Raw genomic sequence first — 22,214 nt, forward strand, 5'->3', positions numbered from 1 at the left:
CAATCTCCAAGTAAAAACACTGATTCCATTTTCTAGAAGTAGTAAAAAAAGCAAGACACACACAGGTTCATAACTTTTGTTATTTTTGCAGGCAACTTTGTGGGAGAAGTATGAACACCTTGGATCAATCGACTTAATTAGTAGACAATAATTACTCATCTCATCTAGGAAGCTGAACTCAGACTTCGGGATCTAGCAGCAGCACACAAAACTGACCAGTGAGTTGAGGAATTGAGGAGGGATGAGGAAAGAGAGAGACGAAACTGGGCTGCTGCTGATGGATCTCCTCCTTCCTAGGCGAGAAGGATGGCCGCATGGATCCGCTATCATGTGTGCTGGTTATATAGGGACAGAAGTCAAGGTGAGGGCTGCCAAATCCAAGCGAACAGAGGGGGAGAGAGAGAGGCGGGGTATCTTGAGTTGCTCTGTGGAACAAGGGTCGGAGCCGAGGAACCTCCATGGCAGGTGGCCAAGCTTGGAGGTATAGGTGATTGCGGCCATGGCAAATCTGGACCTAGTCGATCTCCCTCCACTGGTGAAGGAAGGAAGAGAGGGTGGAGACGAGGGGAGGAAGAGAGACAGTGGGGGAAATGGCAGATATTATGTCTCCGGGGAAGCCAAGGAGACTGCGGCGCTACTGCTCTGTCTCCGCGGGCGTCCGGCACGCCGGGCTCCTCTGGTCCACCACCTCCTCCTCGACCTTCGACCATCGATGCCGACGCCCTTCCTTCTTCGCCACCTCACTACTCAGGCCAGACGGAGACAAGGAAAAGGGGATTAGGATTAGGCCTTTTTCGGAGAGGAAGGTTAGCGAAGCTGTGGTCTATGACTCTCGTCGTTTAGCGCGTGCGCTCAAGCCAACCAGAAAGCGCAGCTGCACTTTTAAGTATTTGGGTACAATCATTTCCATACGGTTAAAATTCACTTTTGCACACGCAAATGCGACTGTCGCTTTGCGATGGTGGGCGATAGGCAGTCCATTGCGCACACTATGAAATGACTATGCATGACAGGGTTCGAGGATGCAGACATTTTGTTCAAATCAATCTTATGCACGTGATGTCAGAACCTATAGCAGATGTTGAAGTCAAAATTCAACGTACTCGATCTGGACTTTACCTCATGAGCAATCCGTACGTGTCCCCAACCCCTTTTCTTCAGGCTGGTCACAAAAGTGAGGCAAAATTTGCTGAAAGTGAAAATTTTAACGGAGAGGCTACGTATGGGCATATACATCTTAGACTACGCATTCATTTCTCGTGATTCATGCAGCTAATTTGTCATGTATAAAGAGTCAATTGATTGCTCACATGAATACATTAGCAATACATGCATGGTAGGGGATCACATAGCTGCCTTATATATGAACTTAGCGATAAGATTGGAACTTTGGATGTTCGTGTCTTTTTCTTTTTCCATACGATCTAAAATTGGATTGGGTTCCACTATCATCATATAACGGAACAAAAGACCTTAAAACCGTCCAAAGCGCAAACATAGAAGAATAGAAAAAACATCAACTAAACCTCAACTCTAAGTTCTCAGGTCCAACCACAGAAGCCTTCACCACTGCCTGCACCGCTAGTGGGAGAGAAAGAGGGAAGGGAAACCATACAGTTCACATCCTCTAGACATGGAGCAGTCGCAATTAACACGCATTTTTCCCTGTTTCTCCAAAGCGCCAGGTGAAACCTTCACCAAAGATCAGTCAAATAGCAGGCATCGATCAATCATTCCTATCATCGTTGTCCTCGTCCATCTCTGATGCCCCTTCTTGATCTTGCTCCTGCATTTGGCGCCCCTCCATCGGCTCCAGCAAAGGTGCCTCACTGTCTCTTTGGCCATCTGGGGTAGTGTGCATCTCCAGTGTAGTCCTCTCCAATGTACTCTCTCGCACAAGGTATCCCACCATGAATACGAACACAAAGCAAGACATAGGGTATTACTCCTTCACGGAGGCTCGAACATGGGTGAACTCTTCCGACGGTCCCCGTTCTGGTACTTCCGACCACGATCGCCACCCTACCGAGGGTACTGACGACTTTCTGCCCCGTAACCGACCTCCGCCCGTGCCTCGTGGAGGTAGCGGAGGTTTGCCTCCAACTCCGCCTCCGAGTGGATGGAGTCGAGGATGGCCTGCTGCTTCGCCGCCTCCTCCACCTGGCAACCTCAAAGTCTCTCAAGCGTCAGCCATGCCAAAGATGGCAGTCGAAGATGCTACATCTGCCTTGGCTTCCTCCTATTCCTCCTCCTCCGAAACCGCGTCCTCCATGGCCGCATTCGGCGCATGCTGCTCCATGCTCACGTCCTACCCCTCCTCCTCCTGCTCCGGCGAGTCCGGAGGCAGGCCGACTACAATCCAAGAGGCATGCCATGCCCGCATCTCCATGGTGCTCTAACCGACACTCTAGAGTGGGCACTATGTAGTTGGTGATCAGCTACTAGGCCATGACTACAGGCGAACGGCGAGCTTCAAATTACGAGCGGTTGTGGAGTGGCAGTGTTGAAGGGAAGGAAATGGGGCCGCGGCTAGTGTTGGGGGGGGCACCGTCTCTGTTAAACAGATGAATTTGTCCCCTTGGGCGGCACACCGGAGTGCCGTTCTCACTAGACTGTCGGGTTTCAACAAGTGTCCACGTGGGCCCTGCATGTCAGTTTGACGTGGCGGACGTGATTGTGACCAGTCCTTGACCGGTTCGTCTGCCCAGACATATAGCAGGCATTTGAGAAGCCCGACTATAAGTGTTATTATGCTTGGTTTCTTTCTCTTAGTTATTTCGTTTGCAGAGTGCCCTTTATATTTTTGGGAAGTGAAAGTTTCCTGGGGTCATGTTCGGTTTTTAGGCGTTTGTCCCAACAGGGATTTAATCACCATTGGCTTCGAGTGAAGCCCCATCCCTTGTAATCCAAGTCTAGTTCAATGTTGTTCATGCGGGGAATTCGGTTTAAAAATTGCAGTGGGTAAGCATGCATCCTCGAACATTAGGAACAATAAGGGAATACGGTGTAAAAAGGCACTTCCACTATTTTAGACATTATAGTTGAAGCAAAAAATGCTCAGGATGGTTGTAAATATTAAGAGGTACAAAAAATAATGTGAGGACACCAAACACATAATGGCATTTAAGAAAACTGAAACATTCACGAAGCTCGAAGAAATAAAACACTGGCGGCCATAATTTGATCATTATGAAGTACGGGCACAACCGCATATTGGACGGCAAGGCAAGATACCGTTCACAGGAGAGCGATCAACAACGACACCTAGTAGCTGCACATGAGCCGGAAAAAAGCAACAATATTAAAAGAAGACCGGCTCTTCCTGGGACATGTATATGGAAAATATGCATGTAAGCATGTTGACAAGAGCAACTCATGATGCAAACACAACTCAGATCATGAACAAGTTATTAAGAACTAGTGGTCTAACTCAAAGGCACACATTTTACAAATGAAGAACTTGATAGAAACTAATCATTTTAATACACCAGTAACATAAAGAAAAATAAATCATTCATCATCTTATTAATTATGTAACCATGACAAAAAGACATGCGTATAGCAAAAATAGAAATGACCTCACCTGTTCAACCAAAATAGCACATTGGCAGATCTCTTGTGTTCAGAGATTTGGATCCACCCATTTCCACCCAACTCCCCTGCCTATATCAGATGAAGCCCAATAAATCAATGAAAAAACATGGAGAAGTTGGATCATGACAATGCATGGTATACTATTGTGACAAGTACAGTACATGAAGCCACATTCGCTATCAGGTGGAAAAGATAATTATAATATTCCTTTACCAAGACATGTTTGGACTACTTAGAAGTTAAGAGAAAATACATTCATACAGAACACAAGTGCAGAGACTATGTACAGGTTAACGCCAAATATAGCTGAAAGAAAATATGAACAAATTGGAAAAACTCAGTCTGCTCAAATTGAGCCTTACTTGCTATTGCTCGAATTTGAAGTAGTATTATTTTCCGATGAAAAAGTGCATGCCACCATGAATTGATGATTAGTATGAAGAACAAATAAGACAAACATTGTCTTGCAAGGAGATAGATTGAGTGAAAAAACGTAACTCAAGCTTTAATAATCCAATCGAGAGTAACTATTTTTCAAAGATTAGATGGTTTTACCTGAACACTAGTACAGCAAACACAATTACTCACATCACATGAACACTAGTACAACAAACACATATCAATAGTAATTGGAACTGATCTTAATTGTTACAAATGAGGTACAGAGGTATTACCTGCAGTGTAGAAATTTTTGTAGGGAAAGTGAACCGTATGAGCCCACCCATCTGTTTTAGAAATTAATCTGATCTGCATCGACTTAAGGTGTAGCATGAAGTCGCCACTGTACGTAGACAGAATCATCACATTTAACTCCTCGTCATACCCCACCATCTCTGCATTTCTGAAGGCGCAAGAAAAGATCCCCTCCAATTGATTGATTTTCTGCATAAGCACCCATCCGGCAAGACCATCAGAGTTCCGTTTCCTCTCCCATATATGAATGCCCTCCCACATATGAATGCCCGGTTACGACTTAACGGCGAGGCCAAGAACACTATTGGCATCTGTCCGTAGGAGCTGAAAGGACCAGCTGTTGACATGTTGGGCCTCTGCCGGAATCTCGATGACACGAAGGGTCTGCCTTTCAGTATCAAATGCAAGGATTTCGCGTCCATGAAACAACAAGTAAACTGTTTTCCCGATGAGGATGCCGGGCCTTAGTGTCAGAACCATATCTGTAGTCGACGTTGAGACAATATTCCCCCATACACCTGACGCTGATTCATAGACACAAGAGAATGATGTCTTCAAGTCTCTACTGGTGCAGATCAAGACCAATTTGAAGGCCGGGCTGAGGAAGCAATCCTGGTGCACATGCCCATCTTGATCGTCAGCACACATCACCGTGGCGCTGCACAAACAGAAACTCTCCCTTTTGACGTCATGGAGCTCTGGTGGAAAAGGCACGCGGTGCTGCTGGCCGTTGAGGGGATCCCACACGAAGACCTCGCACAGAGACTCACTGAGCATGACGGCGAGGCCGTGGCGGCAGCCAAGTAATTCCCAATCCACCCCGTGCTCTGGCACAAACAAGCGTTGGGCCGGGATGCGATTGGGCGGGTCGAAGACGGGAGTGAAGATGGGAGTGATCACAAGAGACCCTTTGGAGAAACCCAACGGAGGATGTCTCCTCAAGCTGTGAAGAAACCGATCAAAGAAGCGTTCGTCGGGGATGCGGTCGGGCGGGTCCAAGATGGGAGTGAAGGCGGAATATCTGAGACGAAACCCTTTGAAGAAGCCCAAGAGAGGAGGTTCCGGGTGGTGTCTGCTGAAACGGCGGAGGAAGCGGGGATCGGAGAGGATGCGGCGCCAGCGCGTGCATACGAGGGAGGCACGGGAGGGCGTTGACGGCAGCGGAGGGAGCCGGAGGAAAATCTCCCGGAGGAGGTCCTCATCCTCCAGCGGCGATGAAATTGACATGGCGCGGCGGCTGGAGTTTTCCTCCTCTTTTTGCCGGCAAGTAGCTAGCCTGGCCGCGTGAAGCCTGGCACGCGAGGAAGCGGGACGTGTGTGGCACAGGGGGCGAGATTGGACACGGCCGCCCGGAGCTGCTGCGGTCGGAGTGGATGTCGGGCGTCGGCGGATCGGGAAGCGGGACGTGTGTGGCACAGCACAGGGGGGCGAGATTGGAACTTTGCTATATGATGAACACAGCGGCAAGATTGGAACTCCGTGTCCGTATATGCGCGTTATAGATTACAAAAAAGAGGAGAAGTTAGTTTCGATTCCGTTCAATATGTGTCAGTTCGTAGCTCGGAATGTCGATTCATTTGTGATCCGTGCCCAGCCTCTCCTACTACATACTACATACGTATAAGAAACGATTTTTGAAATAAAAATATCCAAATGGTATAACGCCCACACATGTGACATATTTGCACACCCCCCACACGCCTTGATCCATCTTGATTTTGTTTTGCACGGATCCTAAAGGAATTTGAGTGCTACATAGACATAGCGTGTTGTGTGGGCGTTAGAGCGCTCGCCCACGCGACCCGCAGCACGCAGTTTGCTAGCTGCGCCATGTGGGCGAACCGGTTCCCGCCCACACAGTCACCAACCAGTCCACGCGCGTGTGGGCGAGCGCCTCTTCGCCCACACGATGCTCGTACGGTGATAGATGGCAACTGCAGTTGTACGTAAGCGGCAACTAGGTAAACACACATGGCAACTATGATTCATTGGTAGATGACAACTGCAGTTGCGCGCACGTGTCAACTAGGTAGACACACATGACAATTATGATTAACCATACATAACAACTAGGTAAGCACGCATGACAACTATGGTTTGATTGCACGCGACAACTACCATAAATTAGACACGGCAACTATTGTTAACCAAAACAGAGAGAGTTGTCATACTTTTACAACTACATTTTACTGTCCCCTCCTCTCCCCTGGGTCGCCCCCACGTGGCGACCAGGGGGAACCCTAGCGCCGCCCAGCCCTCGACTCCCTCTCCCACCTTTCCTGCCTGCTGTCGTCGGGCAAAGCTCGGTTGGCGTCGGCGGCAACGGGACCTCTCCTCCCCACAGCGGCCGGATCTAGCGCGGGTGGCGTTCGGCGGCGATTGGCGGCGTGTTGGCGGTGGGGCGCGCCGGCGACGACTGAGGGGGCCTCATGCTCGTGACTACCCCTGGTGATCATGCGGGGGCCGTTCAGGGCGCTCCTAGGTTGTCCGGTGGTCGATCTATTTCAGATCTGCTCGTCGGTGCCTTGGGCGGCGCGGGGATCTCGGGGCAGCGGCGTCGATCGGTGGTGCGCGGTGCGGCTTGCCTGGCGGGCGGCACGCGCGGTTGCAGATGGTGGGCCTTCCACGGTTGCTTGGGCGACGTGGAGGCGGCGGCGCTACGGCGGTCCATCGATGGCCGACTAGAGTTCCATGGGAGGCGTCGTCTCCGACTCGATCTACTCCGATTCATGCTAGCTACGGTAGCGACTACGATCGACGTCAATACTGTCTGGACGGATCTGGCTGGTGGGCATGGATCCGGGGGAAACTCCAGGCCGGCATGGGGGCCGCATCAAAGTCGACACTCTCGGCGTCGATTCCCTTCCTGGAGGCTTCGGAGTGGATCCTACGCCGCTCACCTCTGCCATGAGCGCAGGCGAAAGTCTCTGTTCCTTTGTTTGGGCGACGATAGAACTTTGGTGTCATCTTCCTTTCTGAAGGCGTCGGCCGGGGACTGCTCTGGGTGGTGGAGTTTCTGGTAGTTCGGAGTCGACGCGAGAGGGCATGTAGGTGGAGCGGTGTGGCATCAACCGTATCATCGACGGTGGGTCTCAGCGGCATGGCGCAGTGGAGACTCGGCGTCTGATGCGCGGAGATGGACTCGCGAAGGAGGTGGAAGCTGTCTGGCGTCATGGTGGCATCGATAGCAGAGAGGCCTGGCAAGGTCGGTGCATCAGTTCTGCTCTGAGGATGGAGCGAAGGAAGATGGAGGAGATGGCCCATGCAGCATGCGGTGCTCGCTGAAAGTGTGCCAAACCGGTGTGGGACCCAATCCAGGTAGAGACTTGGATGGGACACCCTGTTTTGGATGTTAGGCTTCCCTGCGATGTCTGTTTGGTATTAGGCCCGGACATTCAGCACACCTTCATCAAGGGTATAGGAGTAGCAACAGTGTTGCCAAGATGGTGGCTTCAGTCTTATTGATGTATCACCTTGTATGGTCTTTGTGAATAATTAATAGTACTAGTCGTCAACCCGTGCATTCGCACGGGCACCATTCTAATTATGAAAATGCTAATATTAACAAAATTAACATGAACCAAATATAAAATTGTGTATGAACTATAATTTCCTTTTGCTTATTATCATTTAAGAGAATAACTGAAATTAATTGCATAGCTAAATATAAAAAAAATGTCTTAAGCCATTGAGATGATGGTTAAAAGTACACAAACATTTTATTTATTGATTAAAGGTTCATAAGAATCTGAAAAAAGAAGGCAATGTTGTATTTGTTCAAAAATATATAGAGAGCAATACGTGAACGCCGACGACATGCATCACACACTTCACATGTTGGTAAGAAAGGGCATATATGAATAATGTCAAACAAATAACATACATCAATTTTGAAAAAAAAAGTCTCAAATATCTTGTATGGGTATGACATTACAAAATATAATAGATGCTAAGTAAAACTAATATTGAATGGATGCATCTGGTATCATGCATATACATGAAAGTGGGTGGATATAATAATTCTATATAAGCAAACAAAAGCGAGCTGCACTCGACAAGCAAGCGGCATACGTCTGTACACATGTCACACCGAGATCGTTCATGATGTCGTGTATTAAGCAGTCCCAATTTGCTAATTACTACAAAAGAACATAAGTAAGGTCGTGAAAAAACATATCTATATACCTCTAAGATTAGCTGACATTGTTGCCATATCTATTGAAGGCCACCATAGGAGTAGTCTGAAGCTGGTAGACTAATGAGGTGCAGTGAATTGAAAGAAAATATGCAAGCACTGCTTAAATATTAGTGAAACCTAATGGAGGATAGTGGCCTTGGCCTAACTGATCTTTGCTCCTACGGTACTCGAAATGTTGTTACAAAGAAACAGAAAACATTTTATATATCTTACTCCATTCCATCTAAAATCTGATGATAACTTCAAAAAATAAAAAGATTTTATGATTATGTAAGGATAGAAAAGATGTTCAGTCGATGCCAAACCAACTCGTAATTTGCACATAGTTCAAACAAAACATTCCACTTTTGGTGTTAGAATACATCAAATAATGCTTTTAAGATATATATGTCCTATTGGTATAAACATAGCAAACTCATGAGTGCTGACCAAGTGGTTAAAATTGAAAAGATTGATATAAAAAATACAATAATTCGATTATGCCTTGTTTACAAATATCAGACCCATGGCAAATAAATACTGGAGCCATGGAAGGGTAAATAATCATTGTTAGCAGTTGAGACATATATAAATATATTGTCTGGTACTTAGTGTGTCCACCACATTGCTGTAACGATATTGGGACATATTGAATTTCAGTTAGCCGAACTGTGGGTGTTCTCTCCGGCTGTATATCTGGAGTTGTTTTCATGTTGTGCGTGAACTACATGTACTACACAATCTCATCCGCTCCTTGTTGGCTCGTGCTTTTGGCTGGAAAAAATATCAGGTACGGCAAGATGGATCCCCTCGTGGGCTACATAGTTAGCTTTAGCAGAAGTTTGCCAATTGATGGATTCTTTTAGAAGACACACACGTGTCTGTGGCAAATTACATATGAAGATCAATTTGATCACTACACGCTCCTTATTCGCTAAGCCATCTGACTGTCTTGAGAAAGCGCACCAGAAGAAGATGGCCTCTTGGAGAACCTAATGCTGAGAATATAGGTGTCTCACCATGTAGGTCCTCATTGATCGGCACTGACCTGACAACACAGCTCTTTGACTGTTTCGTCTTCCAAATCAACGATCTCGCATCAAGAGAAAGAAGAGGCGACAATCACGCGACTGAGAAGCAAAACAGGTCACGTACACGCAACTACCAGGCAGTCACTAATCAGGCACAAAACGGGCTGCATAAATCAAGCAATTGCATCCGAAAAAATAGGAAAAGAGATTGCTCGAATGAGAAATTTTGGAGAGGAGATGGTTATTTGCCTTTTTGACTGAGACGTCAGGAGAAACGGCAGCGATCCTTCCTTCTTCCTCGAGACTGAAAGCAGCAACGACTAGGAGATGGAGCGGCGCCACTTCTAACCTTGCAGTCGGGAGCAGTCCAAATCAGGATGCCATCTTTGCTGCCGCCTTGATACGCATGGTCCCTAGATTTCTCTCCAAATGCACTTGGGCAGTTGGACCTCTAAAATGTCAGGAGTTTTCCATAGATTGGACGTGGGGTTTGTTAGGAAAAAAGATTGGACGTGGGGAAGTTTCCTATAGATTAAACGTGGAGTTTGTTAGAAAAAAAAGAATGAACGTGGAGTATTCCCTAGATTGAATGTGGAGTTTGTTAAAAAAAAAGATAGAACCTGGAGTTAATCTACACTGTATTTTTTAGGTCCCACCAGATAAACGGCTCGTAAATTCTAATTAACGTGGGAATTTCTAGGGTGTCTAAATAAAATAATGTCAAACTTATACTTATCATGTCCCCAATTATTCAAACTTCACTCCTCAAAAGACTGCCAATGGACACCAACATGGGCTGGTCTGATGGTTATTTTTAATAGCAGCCTTCGACAGTTTAATCCCTGAAAGAAAGAAAAGGGTGTTCGAATACATCAAATAATGCTTTTAAGATATATATGTCCTATGGTATAAACGTAGCAAACTCATGAGTGCTGACCAAGTGGTTAAAATTGAAAAGATTGATATAAAAAATACAATAATTCGATTATGCCTTGTTTACAAATATTAGACCCATGGCAAATAAATACTGGAGCCATGGAAGGGTAAATAATCATTGTTAGCAGTTGAGACATATATAAATATATTGTCTGGTACTTATTGCGTCCACCACATTGCTGTAACGATATTGGGACATATTGAATTTCGGTTAGCCGAACTGTGGGTGTTCTCTCCGGCTGTATATCTGGAGTTGTTTTCATGTTGTGCGTGAACTACATGTACTACACTATCTCATTCGCTCCTTGTTGGCTCGTGCTTTTGGCTGGAAAAAATATCAGGTACGGCAAGATGGATCCCCTCGTGGGCTACATAGTTAGCTTTAGCAGAAGTTTGCTAATTGATGGATTCTTTTAGAAGACACACACGTGTCTGTGGCAAATTACATATGAAGATCAATTTGATCACTACACGCTCCTTATTCGCTAAGCCATCTGACTGTCTTGAGAAAGCGCACCAGAAGAAGATGGCCTCTTGGAGAACCTAATGCTGAGAATATAGGTGTCTCACCATGTAGGTCCTCATTGATCGGCACTGACCTGACAACACAGCTCTTTGACTGTTTCCTCTTCCAAATCAACGATCTCGCATCAAGAGAAAGAAGAGGCGACAATCACGCGACTGAGAAGCAAAACAGGTCACGTACACGCAACTACCAGGCAGTCACTAATCAGGCACAAAACGGGCTGCATAAATCAAGCAATTGCATCCGAAAAAATAGGAAAAGAGATTGCTCGAATGAGAAATTTTGGAGAGGAGATGGTTATTTGCCTTTTTGACTGAGACGTCAGGAGAAACGGCAGCGATCCTTCCTTCTTCCTCGAGACTGAAAGCAGCAACGACTAGGAGATGGAGCGGCGCCACTTCTAACCTTGCAGTCGGAAGCAATCCAAATCAGGATGCCATCTTTGCTGCCGCCTTGATACGCATGGTCCCTAGATTTCTCTCCAAATGCACTTGGGCAGTTGGACCTCTAAAATGTCAGGAGTTTTCCATAGATTGGACGTGGGGTTTGTTAGGAAAAAAGATTGGACGTGGGGAAGTTTCCTATAGATTAAACGTGGAGTTTGTTAGAAAAAAAAGAATGAACGTGGAGTATTCCCTAGATTGAATGTGGAGTTTGTTAAAAAAAAAGATAGAACCTGGAGTTAATCTACACTGTATTTTTTAGGTCCCACCAGATAAACGGCTCGTAAATTCTAATTAACGTGGGAATTTCTAGGGTGTCTAAAAAAAATAATGTCAAACTTATACTTATCATGTCCCCAATTATTCAAACTTCACTCCTCAAAAGACTGCCAACGGACACCAACATGGGCTGGCCTGATGGTTATTTTTAATAGCAGCCTTCGACAGTTTAATCCCTAAAAGAAAGAAAAGGGTGTTCGAATACATCAAATAATGCTTTTAAGATATATATGTCCTATGGTATAAACGTAGCAAACTCATGAGTGCTGACCAAGTGGTTAAAATTGAAAAGATTGATATAAAAAATACAATAATTCGATTATGCCTTGTTTACAAATATGAGACCCATGGCAAATAAATACTGGAGCCATGGAAGGGTAAATAATCATTGTTAGCAGTTGAGACATATATAAATATATTGTCTGGTACTTAGTGTGTCCACCACATTGCTGTAACGATATTGGGACATATTGAATTTCGGTTAGCCGAACTGTGGGTGTTCTCTCCGGCTGTATATCTGGAGTTGTTTTCATGTTGTGCGTGAACTACATGTACTACACAATCTCATCCGCTCATTGTTGGCTCGTGCTTTTGGCTGGAAAAAATATCAGGTACGGCAAGATGGATCCCCTCGTGGGCTATATAGTTAGCTTTAGCAGAAGTTTGCCAATTGATGGATTCTTTTAGAAGACACACACGTGTATGCGGCAAATTACATATGAAGATCAATTTGATCACTACACGCTCCTGATTCGCTAAGCCGTCTGACTGTCTTGAGAAAGCGCACCAGAAGAAGATGGCCTCTTGGAGAACCTAATGCTGAGAATACAGGTGTCTCACCATGTAGGTCCTCATTGATCGGCACTGCCCTGACAACACAACTCTTTGACTGTTTCCTCTTCCAAATCAACGATCTCGCATCAAGAGAAAGAAGAGGCGACAATCACGCGACTAAGAAGCAAAACAGGTCACGTACACGCAGATACTAGGCAGTCACTAATCAGGCACAAAACAGGCTGCATAAATCAAGCAATTGCATCCGAAAAAATAGGAAAAGAGATTGCTCGAAGGAGAAATTTTGGAGAGGATATGGTTATTTGCCTTTTTGACTGAGACGTCGGGAGAAACGGCAGCGATCCTTCTTCCTCAAGACTGAAAGCAGCAACGACCAGGAGATGGAGCGGCGGCACTTCTAACCTTGCAGTCGGGAGCAGTCCAAATCACGATGCCATCTTTGCTGCCGCCATGGATATGCATGGTCCCTAGATTTCTCTCCAAATGCACTTGGGCAGTTGGACCTCTAAAATGTCAGGAGTTTTCAATAGATTGGACGTGGGGTTTGTTAGGAAAAAAGATTGGACGTGGGGAAGTTTCCTATAGATTAAACGTGGAGTTTGTTAGAAAAAAAAGAATGAACGTGGAGTATTCCCTAGATTGAACGTGGAGTTTGTTAAATAAAAAAGCCAACATGGAGTTTGTTAAAAAAAGATAGAACCTGGAGTTAATCTACACTGTATTTTTTAGGTCCCACCAGATAAACGGCTCGTAAATTCTAATTAACGTGGGAATTTCTAGGGTGTCTAAATAAAATAATGTCAAACTTATACTCATCATGTCCCCAATTATTCAAACTTCACTCCTCAAAAGACTACCAACGGACACCAACATGAGCTGGCCTGATGGTTATTTTTAATAGCAGCCTTCGACAGTTTGATCCCTGAAAGAAAGAAAATGGTGTTAGAATACATCAAATAATGCTTTTAAGATATATATGTCCTATTGGTATAAACATAGCAAACTCATGAGTGCTGACCAAGTGGTTAAAATTGAAAAGATTGATATAAAAAAATACAATAATTCGATTATGCCTTGTTTACAAATATCAGACCCATGGCAAATAAATACTGGAGCCATGGAAGGGTAAATAATCATTGTTAGCAATTGAGACATATATAAATATATTGTCTGGTACTTAGTGCGTCCACTACATTGCTGTAACGATATTGGGACATATTGAATTTCGGTTAGCCGAACTGTGGGTGTTCTCTCCGGCTGTATATCTGGAGTTGTTTTCATGTTGTGCGTGAACTACATGTACTACACTATCTCATCCGCTCCTTGTTGGCTCGTGCTTTTGGCTAGAAAAAATATCAGGTACGGCAAGATGGATCCCCTCGTGGGCTACATAGTTAGCTTTAGCGGAAGTTTCCCAATTGATGGATTCTTTTAGAAGACACACACGTGTATGTGGCAAATTACATATGAAGATCAATTTGATCACTACACGCTCCTGATTCGCTAAGCCGTCTGACTGTCTTGAGAAAGCGAATCAGAAGAAGATGGCCTCTTGGAGAACCTAATGCTGAGAATACAGGTGTCTCACCATGTAGGTCCTCATTGGTCGGCACTGCCCTGACACCACAGCTCTTTGACTATTTCCTCTTCCAAATCAACGATCTCGCATCAAGAGAAAGAAGAGGCGACAATCACGCGACCGAGAAGCAAAACAGGTCACGTACACGCAGCTACCTGGCAGTCACTAATCAGGCACAAAACAGGCTGCATAAATCAAGCAATTGCATCCGAAAAAATAGGAGAAGAGATTGCTCGAAGGAGAAATTTTGGAGAGGAGATGGTTATTTGCGTTTTTGACTGAGACGTCAGGAGAAATGGCAGCGATCCTTCCATCTTCCTCAAGACTGAAAGCAGCAACGACCAGGAGATGGAGCGGCGGCACTTCTAACCTTGCAGTCGGGAGCAGTCCAAATCAGGATGCCATCTTTGCTGCCGCCATGGATACGCATGGTCCCTAGATTTCTCTCCAAATGCACTTGGGCAGTTAGACCTCTAAAATGTCAGGAGTTTTCCATAGATTGGACGTGGGGTTTGTTAGGAAAAAAGATTGGACGTGGGGAAGTTTCCTATAGATTAAACGTGGAGTTTGTTAGAAAAAAAAGAATGAACGTGGAATATTCCCTAGATTGAACGTGGAGTTTGTTAAATAAAAAAGTCAACATGGAGTTTGTTAAAAAAAATAGAACCTGGAGTTAATCTACACTGTATTTTTTAGGTCCCACCAGATAAACGGCTCATAAATTCTAATTAACGTGGGAATTTCTAGGGTGTATAAGTAAAATAATGTCAAACTTATACTTATCATGTCCCCAATTATTCAAACATCACTCCTCAAAAGACTGCCAACAGACACCGACATGGGCTGGTCTGATGGTTATTTTTAATAGCAGCCTTCGACAGTTTGATCCCTGAAAGAAAGAAAATGGTGTTAGAATACATCAAATAATGCTTTTAAGATATATATGTCCTATGGTATAAACGTAGCAAACTCATGAGTGCTGACCAAGTGGTTAAAATTGAAAAGATTGATATAAAAAAATACAATAATTTGATTATGCCTTGTTTACAAATATCAGACCCATGGCAAATAAATACTGGAGCCATGGAAGGGTAAATAATCATTGTTAGCAGTTGAGACATATATAAATATATTGTCTGGTACTCAGTGTGTCCACCACATTGCTGTATCGATATTGGGACATACTGAATTTCGGTTAGCCGAACTGCGGGTGTTCTCTCCGACTGTATATATGGAGTTGTTTCATGTTGTGCGTGAACAACATGTACTACACTATCTCATCCGCTCCTTGCTGGCTCGCGCTTTTGGCTGAAAAAATTTCAGGTACGGCAAGATGGATCCCCTCGTGGGCTACATAGCTAGCTTTAGCAGAAGTTTGCCAATTGATGGATTCTTTTAGAAGACACACACGTGTATGTGGCAAGTTACATATGAAGATCAATTTGATCACTACACGCTCCTGATTCGCTAAGCCGTCTGACTGTCTTGAGAAAGCGCACACGAAGAAGATGGCCTCTTGGAGAACCAAATGCTGAGAATACAGGTGTCTCACCATGTAGGTCCTCATTGATCGGCACTGCCCCGACACCACAGCTCTTTGACTGTTTCCTCTTCCAAATCAACGATCTCGCATCAAGAGAAAGAAGAGGCGACAATCACGCGACTGAGAAGCAAAACAGGTCATGTACACGCAGCTACCTGGCAGTCACTCATCAGGCACAAAATAGGGTGCATAAATCAAGCAATTGCATCCGAAAAAATAGGAAAAGAGATTGCTCGAAGGAGAAATTTTGGAGAGGAGATGGTTATTTGCCTTTTTGACTGAGACGTCAGGAGAAACGGCAGCGATCCTTCCTTCTTCCTCAAGACTGAAAGCAGCAACGACCAGGAGATGGAGCGGCGGCACTTCTAACCTTGCAGTCGGGAGCAGTCCAAATCAGGATGCCATCTTTGCAGCCGCCATGGATACGCATGGTCCCTAGATTTCTCTCCAAATGCACTTGGGCAGGTGGACCTCTAAAATGTCAAGAGTTTTCGATAAATTGGACGTGGGGTTTGTTAGGAAAAAAGATTGGACGTGGGGAAGTTTCCTATAGATTAAATGTGGAGTTTTTTATAGAAAAAAGAATGAACGTGGAGTATTCCCTAGATTGAACGTGGAGTTTGTTAAATAAAAAAGTCAACATGGAGTTTGTTAAAAAAAAGATAGAACCTGGAGTTAATCTACACTGTATTTTTTAGGTCCCACCAGATAAACGGCTCGTAAATTCTAATTAACGTGGGAATTTCTAGGGTGTCTAAATAAAATAATGTCAAACTTATACTTATCATGTCCCCAATTATTCAAACTTCACTCCTCAAAAGACTGCCAACGGACACCAACAGGGGCTGGTCTGATGGATATTTTTAATAGCAGCCTTCGACAGTTTGATCCCTGAAAGAAAGAAAATGGTGTTAGAATACATCAAATAATGCTTTTAAGATATATATGTCCTATGGTATAAACATAGCAAACTCATGAGTGCTGAGCAAGTGGTTAAAATTGAAAAGATTGATATAAAAAAAATACAATAATTCGATTATGCCTTGTTTACAAATATTAGACCCATGGCAAATAAATACTGGAGCCATGGAAGGGTAAATAATCATTGTTAGCAGTTGAGACATATATAAATATATTGTCTGGTACTTAGTGTGTCCACCACATTGCTGTAACGATATTGGGACATATTGAATTTCGGTTAGCCGAACTGTGGGTGTTCTCTCCGGCTGTATATCTGGAGTTGTTTCATGTTGTGCGTGAACTACATGTACTACACTATCTCATCCACTCCTTGTTGGCTCGTGCTTTTGGCTGGAAAAAATATCAGGTACGGCAAGATGGATCCCCTCGTGGGCTACATAGTTAGCTTTAGCAGAAGTTTGCCAATTGATGGATTCTTTTAGCAGACACATACGTGTATGTGGCAAATTACATATGAAGATCAATTTGATCACTACACGCTCCTGATTCGCTAAGCCGTCTGACTGTCTTGAGAAAGCGCACCCGAAGAAGATGGCCTCTTGGAGAACCTAATGCTGAGAATACAGGTGTCTCACCATGTAGGTCCTCATTGATCGGCACTGCCCTGACACCACAGCTCTTTGACTGTTTCCTCTTCCAAATCAACAATCTCGCATCAAGAGAAAGAAGAGGCGACAATCACGCGACTGAGAAGCAAAATAGGTCACGTACACGCAGCTACCAGGCAGTCACTAATCAGGTGTAACGCCCCGAGACCGATGTGCCAGGTGTCGTTCAGTTATTCGCTGTTGTTGCGTTGTCTTTGCTTGCGTGTCATGCATTGCATATCATGTCATCATGCGCATTTCATTTGCATACGTGTTTGTCTCATGCATCCGAACTTTTTCCCCGTTGTCCGTTTTGCAATCCGGCGCTTCGTTCTCCTCCGGTGGTCATTTCTACCTTTCTTTTGTGTGTGGGCATTAAACATTTCCGGATTGGACCGAGTCTTGCCAAGCGGCCTTGGTTTACTACCGGTAGACCGCCTGTCAAGTTTCGTACCATTTGGACTTCGTTTGTTACTCCAATGGTTAACCGAGGGACCGAGAAGGCCTCGTGTGTGTTGCAGCCCAACACCCTTCCAATTTGGCCCAAAACCCACCTAACTCTGCTCCATCATCTCGGTCGTTCGATCACGATCGCGTGGCCGAAAACCGCACCTCATTTGGACTCTCCTAGCTCCCTCTACCTATAAAAGAGCACCCCTCCCCGAAATTTCGGATCATTTCGCAGTCTAAACCCTAGATCCACTCCTCCCCGCGCCACCGGACGCGTCCGCGCTGCACCGGACATGTCCGCCCCCGCGCGCCACCTCACTCCAGCCAATCAGAAGCCGCCACGTCTCCCTGCCGCCGCTTCCCCTCCACTCACCGCGCGCCACATGGCACCGCGCTGCCCCACTTCGCCGCCGGGCCCGAGGCGCCCAGATCCGGCCCTCCCCGGCCCGAGCTGCCCCGCGCCAGCGCGCCACCTGAGACGCCTCGCCGCCACCATCAGATGCTTCCGCGCCGTCTGACGTCGCCGCTCCTCCGTTGCCATACTCCACCGTCGCCTGCAACCTTCGCCGGAGTCAAGCCCCGCCTCCTGCTCGTCCCCTGCTCCAACCCCTCGTCGCCGAGCCCCGCTGACCTCGCCGTCGCCAGGAACGGAGCCCCCGCGGCCAGATCCGTCCGGATCCGCTGCAGCAGCGCCGTCCCGGCACCTCCCCGCGCCTTACAACCTTCCCGCTGGCGTCCCTGCGCCACCTGTCGCCGCCATGGCCTCGTGCTCGGGCGGGAGCACGAGGGCCTCGCTCGCCTGGGCCAACCTCCTCCGATCCGGCCCATCTCCCACCGCCTCGGCCTCCTTCCTCCTCTGCCGGGCCGAGCCCAGGGTGAGCAGTCCCCCAGCGCCCGTCTCTTTTTTTTTTCTTTTTCCCTTCCTGCTGTGGGCTCGCCCCAGATTCGGCCCGATATGTTTTTTTTTCGGGGCCTGCGAATTTGTCTATTATCCTCAGTTTGTCAGTTTTACAGATTAGACCCTCATGTTCATGCATTTAATAACCCATGAACCGTGCATCGGATTAAAATGATTTATATATGAAACTTGCTCAGAATTTTGTGTAGATTAATAATATCCAACTTTCATCTATGTTTAAAATATTTAAAATGTTGTTTGCATTAATTTGCTCCTATGCCATGCTAAAATGATTTAATTCATAACTAAATAACCGTAACTCCGATTTTAATAAACTTTATATGTAAATGGGGTAGAAAAATGCCTAGTTTAACATGGTGCACTCATATTGCATGTTTAACAACTCTAAAATTGTGTTTAGGGCAGAACAGTACCAAATCTATAACATGCTCATGGGGAGTTTCCGGAATTGTTGTTCGTTGCTTCCGGCCTCATTTAAATTTGCCTAGATAGGTAGTTTTCATTTGTTTCACCCCTTGCCATGTTAATCAACATTTAATATTGTTGGGTTCATAAACGAGATCGAACTAAATAATTGATGTGGTGTTTTGTCAATATGCATCCCGATGCATATTGAGCTCCACTTAATTTGTAGGATTGCTTGTGCACTTTGCCATGACATGTATCATTAAACCGGACATGCATCATACTTGTTTGTGCATCATGCCATGATTATGTGAAGGTTGTTTACCATGATTGTTTGCTTCTTTCCGGTGTGCTTCTTCGGGTTGGTTCCGATAACGTCGTGTTGTGAGGATTCGTTCGTCTACGTTCCGTTTGTCTTCTTCATGGACTTGTTCTTCTTCCTTGCGGGATTTCAGGCAAGATGATCATACCCTCGAAATCACTACTATCTTTGCTATGCTAGATGCTCGCTCTTTTGCTATGCCAATGCTTCGATGCCTACCTTTTGCTTGTCAGCCTCCCAATTGCCATGCCAAACCTCTAACCCACCTTGTCCTAGCAAACCGTTGATTGGCTATGTTACCGCTTTGCTCAGCCCCTCTTATAGCGTTGCTAGTTGCAGGTGAAGATTGGAGGCCGTTCCTTGTTGGAATATTTATTTACTTGTTGGGATATCACAATATATCTTATTTAATTAATGCATCTATATACTTGGTAAAGGGTGGAAGGCTCGGCCTTATGCCTGGTGTTTTGTTCCACTCTTGCCGCCCTAGTTTCCGTCATATCGGTGTTATGTTCCCGGATTTTGCGTCCCTTACGCGGTTGGGCTATAATGGGAACCCCTTGACAGTTCGCCTTAAGTAAAGCTCTTCCAGCAATGCCCAACATTGGTTTTACCATTCGCCACCTAGCCTTTTTTTCCCTTGGGAGTCGCGCATCCCGAGGGTCATCTTATTTTAACCCCCCCCGGGCCAGTGCTTGTCTAAGTGTTGGTCCGAACTGAGTAGACTGCGGGGCCACCTCGGGGAAACTTGAGGGCTGGTTTTACTCGTAGGATGTCTCATCCGGTGTTGCCCTGAGAATGAGATATGTGCAGCTCCCATCAGGATGTCGGCACATCGGGCGGTGTTGCTGGTTTAGTTTTACCCTGTCGAAATGTCTTGTTGTACCGGGATACCGAGTCTGATCGGAACGTCTCGGGTGGAGGTCTATTCCTTCGTTGACCGTGAGAGCTTGTGATGGGCTAAGTTGGGACACCCTGCAGGGATTTGATCTTTCGAAAGCCGTGCCCGCGGTTATGGGCAGATGGGAATTTGTTAACGTCTGGTTGTAGAAAACCTGAAGTCGACCTTAATTAAAATGAATCAACAGCGTGTGTAAACGTGATGGTCTCTTTCCGGCGGAGTCCGGGAAGTGAACACGGTTGTTGGAGTTATGCTTGACGTAGGTTGCTATAGGATCACTTCTTGATCATAGTTTTATCGACCGTGCTTTGCCTTCTCTTCTCGCTCTCATTTGCGTATGTTAGCCACCATATATGCTAGTCGCTTGCTGCAGCTCCACCTCATACCTTTACCTTACCCATAAGCTTAAATAGTCTTGATCGCGAGGGTGCGAGATTGCTGAGTCCCTGTGGCTCACAGATACTTCCAAACCAGCTTGCAGGTGCCGATGAGTCCGTGCAGATGACGCAACCAAGCTCAGGAGGAGCTCGACGAAGATCTTATCCTTTGTGTTGTTTCGTTCTAGTTGATCAGTAGTGGAGCCCAGTTGGGGTCGATCGGGGACCTTTGTCGCATTTGGGGTTCTTCTTTTATTTTGGTTCCGTAGTCGGACCATGAGTGTATTTGATTGATGTAATGTTTATTCATGTAATTGTGTGAAGTGGCGATTGTAAGCCAACTATGTATCTCTTTCCCTTATGTATTACATGGGTTGTGTGAAGATTACCTCACTTGCGACATATGCCTTCAATGCGATTATGCCTCTAAGTCGTGCCTCGACACGTGGGAGATATAGTAGCATCGAGGGTGTTACATCAGGCACAAAACAGGCTGCATAAATCAAGCAATTGCATCCGAAAAAATAGGAAAAGAGATTGCTCGAAGGAGAAATTTTGGAGAGGAGATGGTTATTTGCCTTTTTGACTGAGACGTCGGGAAAAACAGCAGCGATCCTTCCTTCTTCCTCAAGACTGAAAGCAGCACCAACCAGGAGATGGAGCCGCAGCACTTCTAACCTTGCAGTCAGGAACAGTCCAAATCAGGATGCCATCTTTGCTGCCGCTATGGATACGCATGGTCCCTAGATTTCTCTCCAAATGCACTTGGGCAGTTGGACCTCTAAAATGTCAGGAGTTTTCCATAGATTGGACGTGGGGTTTATTAGGAAAAAAGATTGGACGTGGGGAAGTTTCCTATAGATTAAACGTGGTGTTTGTTAGAAAAAAAAATGAACATGGAGTATTCCCTAGATTGAACATGGAGTTTGTTAAATAAAAAAGTAAACATGGAGTTTGTTAAAAAAAGATAGAACCCGGAGTTAATCTACACTGTATTTTTTAGGTCCCACCAGATAAATGGCTCGTAGATTCTAATTAACGTGGTAATTTCTAGGGTGTCTAAATAAAATAATGTAAAACTTATACTTATCATGTCCCCAATTATTCAAACTTCAGTCCTCAAAAGACTGCCAACGGACACCAACATGGGCTGGTCTGATGGTTATTTTTAATAGCAGCCTTCGACAGTTTGATCCCTGGAAGCAAGAAAATGGTGTTAGAATACATCAAATAATGCTTTTAAGATATGTATATGTCCTATGGTATAAACATCGCAAAGTCATGAGTGCTGACCAAGTGGTTAAAATTGAAAAGATTGATATAAAAAAATACAATAATTCGATTATGCCTTGTCTACAAATGTCAGAGCCATGGAAGGGTAAATAATAATTGTTAGCAGTTGAGACATATATAAATATATTGTCTGGTACTTAGTGTGTCCACCACATTGCTGTAACGATATTGGGACATATTGAATTTCGGTTAGCCGAACTGTGGGTGTTCTCTCCGGCTGTATATCTGGAGTTGTTTTCATGTTGTGCATGAACTACATGTACTACACTATCTCATCCGCTCCTTGTTGGCTCGTGCTTTTGGCTGGAAAAAATATCAGGTACGGCAAGATGGATCCCCTCGTGGGCTACATAGTTAGCTTTAGTGGAAGTTTGCCAATTGAT

At 45.3% G+C, this 22,214-nt stretch overlaps 1 pseudogene; it reads right to left on the reverse strand.

The window, feature by feature from the left end:
• Positions 1-3,622: 3,622 nt before the first annotated feature.
• LOC125529979 (uncharacterized) lies at positions 3,623-5,514 on the reverse strand (annotated as a pseudogene).
• Between the last annotated feature and the right edge of the window lie 16,700 nt (positions 5,515-22,214).

The sequence above is a fragment of the Triticum urartu genome, chromosome 6A (assembly GCF_056163025.1).
Source record: "Triticum urartu cultivar PI428250 chromosome 6A, HENAU_Tu73, whole genome shotgun sequence".
Lineage (NCBI taxonomy): Eukaryota > Viridiplantae > Streptophyta > Magnoliopsida > Poales > Poaceae > Triticum > Triticum urartu.